The sequence below is a fragment of the Silene latifolia genome, chromosome 10 (assembly GCF_048544455.1).
Source record: "Silene latifolia isolate original U9 population chromosome 10, ASM4854445v1, whole genome shotgun sequence".
Classification (NCBI taxonomy): Eukaryota; Viridiplantae; Streptophyta; class Magnoliopsida; order Caryophyllales; family Caryophyllaceae; genus Silene; species Silene latifolia.
The window spans coordinates 135,887,756-135,898,711 of NC_133535.1; the positions used below are offsets into that span (position 1 = coordinate 135,887,756).

Genomic DNA, 10,956 nt, shown 5'->3' on the forward strand with positions numbered 1-10,956 from the left:
AGACGAGAATTTGTGAATTTTAAACTCAAAGAATGTCTTATAGTTAGTCAAATGATTGAAGTAGCATTCTTAACTACAAACATTACTTTTTAATACTAAAGTTACGAGTTTTCGACTTAAAAAGCTCGGTTGTCTTACAAAATCTACTAGTAATCTATGTATAAGCATACATGATACACTTCTACAGATTATGGGTCATGTGTATTTAAACGGTCAGAAGTCAAGTTCCCATTTTCCACAACTAACATACACTGCATAAGAATTGTCGTACATTATTCAAATTGTCGTACATTATTCGAATTCTTAGTAAAACAAATAAGAGACAATAAAAATGAAGATAAAACTACTACTGAGTTGAAAAAAAAAAACTATTACTAAAATGCTATCTTGCTCGGCATTAAAGCATTCCAAACTCCATTTGTGTTGACTGCGAACATGATGTTCTCCTTGTCCGGTTAAACTAACATTTGAGATCACCTTCCCTTATTGATCACCTTTTCCAAACCGCGACTTTTCTTCACTTTCCTAAGTTGTGCTCAGTGTGCCGCTAAAAAATTACATGCTTCGCTTGAGGAAATACCTGAATAGAAACACGATAACAAGTACTAGTATATAAATAGGAGGTTACATGTAACAATTGCTACCACCAAACTTATTTACCAAGATATTATGCCCAAATGACGTACTTGTCGTATTGCATTGGCAATTGCATAGTCATGCTCTGAAAAAATAATGGTCGGGCATATATAACTCATCGCCTTCTTAAATGTGTCCAAGAGCCACACAAATGAATCTGTTTTTTCATCGGCAATGAATGCACACCCAAACATGACGTTTTTGCAAGGCTTAATCACCCCAACAAAAGGTGCGCAGATAAGTTGTATCTATTATTGCTATATGAAGTGCCAAATACAATGACATCCCCATGGATTTTGTAGTCGTCCCTCATCCTAGAATCGCACCAAAAAAAATCAACCACCATATTACTCTCATCTCTTCTTACTTTAAAGAACAAATTGGATCAGTTGCAGCATCTCCATACAATTTTGAAATAATTGCTTCAACACCCCCTTTTTCAAGTAGCTTCAATCTTAACCTGGTTACGATGGAGGCCAATTGAACAAACAACATAATGTTCTCTTATGAGTAAATAATTTCCAATGCTGCTCAAAATTCAATTTACCAAATCGGGTCTATGAGCATATTCAATCTAATTATCTAAACAGTCATAATATAAATGATGACATACTGATTACCTATTCACTAAGTTTATATGATCCTGCAATGTTTCAGTTCTGAGTCCTTCAAGAGATCCACCGGCGTCCGCAATTGTTACTTCATGTAAACGCATTATAGAATCTATAATTTACTTTAGCATTATACAACGCTAGGTCTATAGTTCTCATAATTTAGAGAAAGGAAAAAAAATGTAGATGTTCTCAACTTTAATTAATCAGTATTCACCATAAAATTAAGAGTGGCATAACATGTAAATTGTCTTGGTCATTATAACATGACGTTAAGTTTTTAAAATAGAAATTTAAGTATTCAATGTAAAAATATTCCCCAGTTTCTAAAAAAGGACATAATATATTGTCCAGTTTAGAACTTAAAAAAGATCTGGTTTGTACATAAAAAACCCGGTACATACCTAACTATTATGAGGCAATCAATAAATGAATAAAATAACTACCGCATTAAGTTTCGAAACTAAAAGTTATAGCTTTTACACTAAAATTGCTTCACCCATTATTAACGTGATTTACTATATAACGTGGACTTTTATACCTAAAAGTTTCCTTTTTCACATAAACCTAGAAAATACAAATTTACGTACATTACCATGATTTAAACATAACATGATTGGTTTCTTTCTCTCACAAGTTAAAAATAGGCTTAAAAATTTACAATGTTCTCAACTTTAAGTATTTAGTATTCTCCATATAATTAAGAGTAACATAACATGTAATTTGTCTTGCTCAATATAACATGACGTTCAGTTTTTAAAATAGAAGCCTAAGTCTTCAACGAAAAAAAAATCCTCATTTTCTGAAAAATGACATAATATATTGTCCAGTTTAGAAATTAAAAAGATCAGTTTTGTACATAAAAAATCTAGCGCATACCTAACTATTATGAGCCAATCAATAAATGAATATAACTACAACATCAAGTTTCGCAAGTACAAGTTTAAGTTTTTTCACTAAATTTGTTTCTCCAACCCTTAAATTGACTTACCATATAACGTTGGGTTTTATACCTAAGATGTTCCTTTTTTTCACATAAAACTAGAAAATACAAAATTTACGTACATTACCATGTTTTCAACATTAACCGCTAGGTTTGTAGCTGTCACAATTTAAAACTAGGCAACAAAATTTGCACTTATTCTCAACTTTAATTGTACTGTATTCATCATATAATTACGAATATTATAACATGTCAATTGGCTAAGACGTCGGAACTTAAAAAGATCATTTTTGCACATAAACTAACTAATAAATTCTTAGTTGTGCTTGGATTCAATTACTAAATGAAGAAGATAACTACAACATGAAGTTTCGAAAGTAAAAGTTTAAGTTTTTTCACTAAAATTGTATCTCTAACTGTTACATTGAATTACCACATAACGTTGAGTTTTGTACCTAAAATGTTCAATTATCACATAATACTAGAAAATACAAAATTATCGTACATTACCATATTTTCAACATAAACCGCTAAGGTTTCTAGCTACCACAACTTACAACTAAGCATCAAAAAATGTGCTTGTTCTCAACTTTAATTATTTTGTATTCACCATATAATTAAGAGTATTATAACATGTCAATTGGCTAAGACATTAGAACTTAAAAAGATCAGTTTCGAAAGTAAAAGTTTAAGTTTTACAGTAAAATTGTTTCTCTTACTGTTACATTGACTTACAATATAACATTGAGTTTTGTACCTACAATGTTCATTTATCACATAAAACTAGAAAATACAAAATTATCGTACATCACCATGTTTTCAACATAAACCGCTAGGTTTCTAGCTACCACAACTTAAAACAAAACATAAAAAATGACTATGTTCTCAACTTTAATTGTTCTGTATTCACCATATAACTAGTTTTATGCCCGTGCAATAATTGCACGGATCTATTTGAAAAATTGATACAATTTACACTAATAAAATTTAGGTAAAATTTATGACATATAGTATTGTACATTTTGATATATAACTTATACTCCGTATGTTTAATACATAACTAGTTTTGTTACCCGTGAGAATTCACTGGACTATTTATGGTTTTCCGCTTATGTTTATTGTTTGATATCATGTGTACAATGTACTCGATCTTGACATCTTGTGAAGAATTAAGATTTAGATGATAGCCTACAACCTTGTTTTAGTTTTCGTTATATTTTTGTATGTGTGAAGCACGAAATTTCGTATACTTTATCCTTTAACTAAAGAGAGTTGAGACAATGCTCTTATGATGGAGATGAGGAAGTTAATATATAGGCAATATTATTGGATATGTAAAAATTAAAAAGATGGCATTAATTTTAGGAGGAAATGAACAGTAAAATTGAGTTTTAAATCATTTACACGTATTGTGTTATTATTTGTTTCAGTGATAAATAATCATCATTAAGACCTTTATTAAACTACCCTATTTAACATTTATTTCTATAATTTAATAAGATGACCTATTGTTTCCCTTTAATATTATTATACTTTGTACTTATGTTACCAAAATTTATTTTTTATCTTCACCTTCATTAACAAAATCTTTTTTCTTCTCTGTAATAAATTGTTGAAATTAATGTGAAGATTAATTACAAAAAATTTCTTATATAAATATTATAATAATCCTAATTTAAAATTCCTTACCAAAATATCACTATATCTATGTTAAATTAATTATGTACATTAAAATTTTCACGAGTTAAAAAATTCCAAGACTCTACAGATCACGTCTAAGTTTCATATTTCATAATTAAAATTGACATTTTAATTACAGTTTTCATAATTGAACGTGTTAGTGAATCGATTAAGATTTTTCATACTAATTTTTTTTACTGCTTTATTATGATAAAATATTGATTGAAAATGATATATATTTTTTCTTTGATAATTGTTAAACTTAATTATTCAAAAATCGTACTACTTAAAAATTACACATTTATTTATTTAAAATTTTAACAAATAAGTAGAATTATTTTTGAAATATTAGTTGCTAACACAAAAACAAAAAAAAAAACAAAAATTAAAATAAACTTTATTTTTCTCTCCTTTGTTATTAAACTACCCTATTTATTTAACCTTTATTTCTTTTATTTAATGGGATGATCTTTTTTGTTTTCCTTCAACATTATTATACTTTGCATTTATCCTACAAAATAAATAATAAAGTAAAAGTTAATATAATTTTACGATTGTGGTGAGCAAATTTCGCTACACACTTACTAACAAATTACTTAAAGAATCGAGGTTTTGGTGATTTAGGAAGCGACCATTGAACACCTCAAAACATATAAACCTGGCAAAATAAGAAACCATATAAGGACATGGAATGACATAATAAAAGGCACAATTATCCAAAGTAATATATCAATAAGTTAATTTTACTTGCTAAAAAAACTAAACAATAATCATATCAAAATAGAACATACTCCCTCCATTCAACAATTATCACCCCATTTCTCCAATTTATGTGAGAGGTATTATATTAAAGTGGGGTGATAAAAGTTGAATGGAGGGAGTACTACTTACCTCTTAAATCCCCTCAGTTAGAAAATATATTGGTATATTTGAATTCCCATCAAAGAAATCCTACAAAGTAAACAATGAAGTAAAAGTTAAGATAATTTTACGATTGGAGTAATAAATTCCAATAAACACTCAACTCGATAACAACTTGCGCCACATAATGCATTTGGCGTGTGATGTGGAAGACATCATTTAAAATCTACAAAACTTCCATATGCAAAACAAATTGTTTGGTTTGAATAAAACCAAGAAGCAACTACTATGTAATTGGTAAAGCAAATGGTGGATATCGACATGTAATGGTTTCATCTATTGATGTCAATAATTTAAATGGTAAAATGAATAAGACTTATAGTTAAATAGAATAAACGGGGAATTTCAAATGGTAGAATTAATTTCCTAAAAAAAAAAAGCGTAGTATTAACAAACTCATAGATGAGCGGAGTAAATGGTAGAATGTTGATAGTTTTTTTAATTAAATTGCTCAATTATTTGTTTTGACATTTAAGAAGCAAATATAGATATGAAAATCTCTAATTAAATTTGGTAGGGTATTATAAGTGGAATTTACTTAAGATATGTCACATATGTTTTAGATGGCTTAAGAAGATGTCATGTCAGAATGTTCAAGCTAGCCTTTTTATATTGTTTATAAATTATAGATAGATATAACATGTCACATTGCCATCACATATCAGAGATTCATATTATCATTTTATATTACACACCATAATAGAAAAAGGGAAAATTCGACAAAAATGAAAGAGTATTCAAGCCAAAAGAAAAGTGTAAACATTACCATGCATTATTTTATAATTTCATGTAATGTTATTGATATGTGAGTATGTCATCCTCCTGCAATTCGAAAACAAACACAAATAATAACTAAATTAGATTCTAACTATTAATTCAAAACATAATAAGGATAAAAATCGAAACAATACATTTAGTTCTCTATGTATTTTTTACCTACCGACTTTTGTAATAAAAATGAAAATTAGGATTGGTGTGATATTTATATAAGATCATTTTTGTAATTAATTCTCCTATTAATTTCAACAATTTATTTGGAGGAAGAAGAAAAATTTTGTGAATGAAGGGAAGATTAAATATTATCATAACATAATTACTAATAATGGTGATTAATAACATACTACCATTAAATAAAAGAAGTATATGTTATATAAATATAATGGATTCATAACCAAAGTTGTAAGTGGAAAATAAAAAGTTTATATTAATTTATTTTTTGTGTTTGTTATATTCATTTACTAGTTTGGATGCCCGTGCGTTGCAACGGGGTAATTAACTTAGTAAACAAAAATTGGTTATAAGGTCTTAATATTTACATCTTATGTCTTATCATTTATTTAGATAGATCAAAAGTCAAAACATCTTATTTAAGAGACACAAAAGATGTTAGGTTGATAACTAAGTTCCAAGGATGCCTCATATTTATAATCATAAGACCACTACATCTAATGTTAATCTTTCAATGTGGGACAATTATATTATTTTTATATAATCCTACATTATTTTTCAATGTGAAACATATAAGATACTAAGAAATACACAATTTTATATATATACAAATTTTATGAAATTTATACGCTAATGATATCAGTTTTACCACGAATCAAATTATGTTATTTTCACAATTTTCTTAACGATATTTTTTTGCCAAATGAAATGTAAATTTTTTTATATAAAAATTAGAAACATCACTTGAATATAATATAGGAAATATATATTATAATAATTAAAAGATTCTCTACTTTATTTTTTACATCAAAAAATATTATTTATCATAGTTTCCTAAATTAATTTTTAAGATCACCCCACCTTATGATAATTTTCTGATGTGGGACAATTCAAATATTTATATGTAGTATATTTACCACACCTGCATTATTTTTCAATGTGGGACAAATAACACACGAAAAAGTACACCATCTTTTTTGCACCTATTTCGATATCCAGCCCGATTTAATAATAATGAGAAAATACTATACTATCTATTTAAATTCGTACGTTCTTTTCCATTTTTTGTCACAATTAAAATATGTACAAATGATATGATTTAAATTACATTTTTTTCCAAACACGACTTTTAAGATGTAATTGAGGGAGCAATAAAATGTATAAACAAATGCAAAATATTTTCTTTTTCTGGTGCGATTTTTTATTAATGGTTAAAAATTATGATGTGTTATAGTTACTCAAATGTAATGAGGCATGATATTACCTATATTTGAAATTTAAAAATATTTAATTCTACTATTTATCAAAGTAAAAAAAGCTCATTATTGATTTGTTTGTGGATTCAAGATCTTTTTATGCAGCACTTGATTGTATTATAATTCTTAAATTTTCTATTTTAGTGCAGAGATTATTTTTATATGACACATTAATAACCAATTTATGTATATTTAGCACCCATTTTATTTTTTTTTATTATGATTTTATCTTAAATAAAATTATTATACTATCGATTGTCTTAAAATAAACATTATAATATCATTAATATAGTAATATATAATCGCTTTTATAAATATTTACGTGATTAATATTTGTATGGTATTGTTGTAACTAAGGTTTGTCATTAATATAAACTCCTATAAGAACTCTCTAAGATAATTTTTAAGCGATTCAAAAGATTTTGGGTTCATACCCCTAAGTTTCAAATATGACTCATATTTATAATTATGTGATACCTCACCTCATGATAATCTTCTAATGTGGGACAATTCAACTATTTATATGTAGTATATTTACCACATCTACATTATTTTTCAATGTGGGACAAACAAATATGTGCAAATAATATGATACTATATTCTAATGCTAGCATTTATTTACCACGAATCTAATTATATAATTTTTCAAAAAAAAAAAATTATGTTACTTTTTTTTAAATAAGATGTATAATTTTTTATACAAAAATTATAAACATCACTTTGACATAATATAAAACATATATATCATATCGTGGAGATAATGATATAAACTCTTAAGAGCTCTCCAAGACAATGCTTAAGAGACTAAGAAGGTTTTGGGTTGGTATTTAGGTTCTAAGGATACCTTCGATTTATAATCATATATGATCACCCACCTTATGCTAAACTTTCGATGTGAGACAATTCTATTATTTATACGTAATATATTCACCACACCAACATATTTTTCAATGTGGGACAAATAGCATACTTAGAAATACACCATCTGTTTCGCACATAATTCGACATCTAACCCGGGTTAATAATAATGAGCAAATACGATACTCCCTCGATTAAAGACCAAATACAATATTCCTTTTTTACACTATTCATGAATGAATAGAATCTTTACGATTCCTTGCAATATGTAAGACAAAATATGGTCATGTGAGATCTTATTTGATTCACTTATAAAGTACAATGAGAATATCAAATTTTTTAATTTTTTATAATGTAAACTTAAAGATATTTACGTTGTAATTTGTGTCTTGGCAAGTGTGTAAATGAAAATGTTGTATTTGGTCTTGAATAGGGGGAGTACTATTTATTAATATTCGTACATTTTCTTTTATAATACTTTTTTGGCAAATGAGATGTATAACTTTTTATATAAATATTATAAACATCACTTGAATATAATACATAATATAGAAAAAATATGTATATATTATACTGTAAATGTAATACTCCGTATTTTATATTACTATTTAAGTCGGGTTAATTGTTTAGTCAATAATTACGTTAAATTATTTTACTTGACTCGCGTTGTATCGTAAGATCGAGTTGTTTCGTAAGTTAATTGAGACGGGTTTATATGGAATTCGAGATGTGAGCTAACCCATTTACACTCGACCCATTTGAGTTTACCCAATAACATGTTTAACCAAATTAACCCAACACCCAACATCATGTTTTTAACCTAATTTCACCCTAGCACTTCAAAACCCTACTCCCTCACCCGCCTCCCTCATTTGATCGGCATCAATATCAACCTTCACGCAAATCGAGAGAGAGAGAGAGTGAGTGTGGGTGTTGACGGCGCAGCAAGGAAGGCTTTAGGGTGGTTGTCGACGTCCGTAGGCGACCCTGGTGGCTGTTGTGGTGGCAGAAAAGGTATGAGTGCAACCCTTCCCTTCTGTTTTCGCTTTTTCTGTCGGGTTTTGATTGTTGTGGCGTGTCTTAGGGAGGCGGTACTGGTGGTTGTTGACGGGGTATCTGAGTTGTGTGGTACGTGTCGGGTGTTGTGGTGGTTGTTAGGGAGGTTTTAGGCGGTCGTAGTGGCAGGGAGAGGCGGCATCGACATAGGGTAGCAACGGGTTAAAAATACGGGTTTCAGGCGGGTTTAGACGGTTAGGATTGGGGTGGCGCCACCGTGGACTCGGGGGAGGTCAAAACGGCGGCGCCACGGCGTCTGGGTGCATTGTCTGACGGCGAGCAGGGCTGTGGTGGTTTGGCAGGGGATAGGTGATGGCTGCGGTGGTTGTAAGTCGAGAACAGGGGCGGTTGGTGAGGCACGGTGGTGAACCGAGCCAAAGCGACGACCCTGGTTTGACTCGCCCGGCAACATCGACCCTGTTGGGGCGGTCGTTGGTGGCTGGGTCAAACTGGGGGTTTGGGCTGGTGGCTGACACGGGCTAGAGGCGGCGCGTGGGAGCGTGGGAGTGCGTGTGAAAGAACGGTGGTGATGACGGGTTGTTTTAGTTTTGAAACGGTTTTGTCGTAGAGTTAATCGTTATAATTCGTTAATTTGTCGTATTCTTAGTTAGTTAATTTAATTCCCGAGTTATTTAAAATATTTAGAGATGGGTTTTGAGTCGGGTTTGTTAAAATGGAAAAGCTGCTATATCGGGAAAGTTTCCATTTAAGAAAACTTTCCATTTAAAGAAGTTTCTATTTTTAGTAACTTTCTATTTTGGGAACGGGAACAGTTTAAGTAATTGTTTATCATTTATTTATCTTTCAGAGGGCGAATTTGTTGTGGAATATTACTGAGCACCCGACTATTTGACTAAAAGATCGAGGTAGGGGAATACACTGATTGAGTTCTTACGATTATAAAGAGTTGGCATGTTCGGTGATTATATGACATATCTGATTATCTTATTTATCTTGTTGAGCATTATTGTTTCATACGTTTCATACATTGCATTTGCATCGGAATTGGAGTTGGAGGAGATGAGATTATTGCGATTAAGGCCCAGGCGGGTTCTGCAGACTTGCCCTGGTGTCCTCGGCCTACATTTAGCCGGTATATCGACGACGGTCGATTGACATAGTCTGCCGGGGATCGGTATGGCTGGGCGTTCCGGGGATGTGTGTGATGGAGTTGAGGATGGAGGATTATAGCATTGCATTCTTTATTTATATCGTATTACCTACTCAACCTCGCGGTTGACCCTGTGTATTCATGTACGCTGTGATGATCCATTTCTTGGGAGCAGATTGACAAAGTTGTTGAGACATTTGGAGCTGGCAGGGGAGAGAGCATGGATCACCTGACTTAGAGCTAGCCCACTTTTATTTCCGTTTAGCTATCAGACTTTATTTCCAGTTTTGAGACATGTTCCATTTCAGTTGTAAACATTTATAAACTTTTAATTTAAAGTACTGTTTATCTTTCCCTTTGTTATCTACTGCCTCGGGTTTCCGAGATGGTAACACCCTTCTTTATCTGAGGAGTCCTAGTCCGGGCCCTTAAATAAATAGGGGTGTTACAAAGTGGTATCAGAGCGAATGATCCTCAGGCCTAAACCAATGAATCCAATGAATATAGGAAGAGTCTAAATAAAATGAACCCCGGGATAGAACTGTTAGGAGCACACTAAAGGTAAGGGATGAGTTAAGGGCCCCCTCACACCGAACCATTGGCCCTCTCAGTTTGACCCGGGAACCCTGAGTGTAAATGAGAGAAAGGGTAGAAAAGTTGCATGATGTTGAGTATGAATTCATATATCGTTGCCTAAGTGTTAATTGATTGATATATTAATTGTTGCATAAAAGGAGTTGATGGGAGGTTGCGGCATAATACTTTGCATGTTTTAAAGTTGATTCATACTTATATCTCTATAAAGTTTGTGTTAGAAGACTATGTCTAGTGATATGCGGTTATATGATCCCTAAACCATGCTAGGTAGACAAGTAGGGTAAGAAGTGATAGAATTGGCTAGAGTTGCCAAGGTGATTTTGTGTTGCAGCTAATTCC

At 30.8% G+C, this 10,956-nt stretch overlaps 1 long non-coding RNA gene across 1 annotated transcript; it reads right to left on the reverse strand.

The window, feature by feature from the left end:
* Positions 1–325: 325 nt before the first annotated feature.
* LOC141609214 (uncharacterized) lies at positions 326–1,368 on the reverse strand. The gene is made up of 3 exons (XR_012527292.1): positions 1,257–1,368; positions 687–1,096; positions 326–580 (listed from the first exon to the last, which is right to left on the reverse strand). It is a non-coding gene; the product is annotated as an uncharacterized LOC141609214 (long non-coding RNA).
* Positions 1,369–10,956: the final 9,588 nt, after the last annotated feature.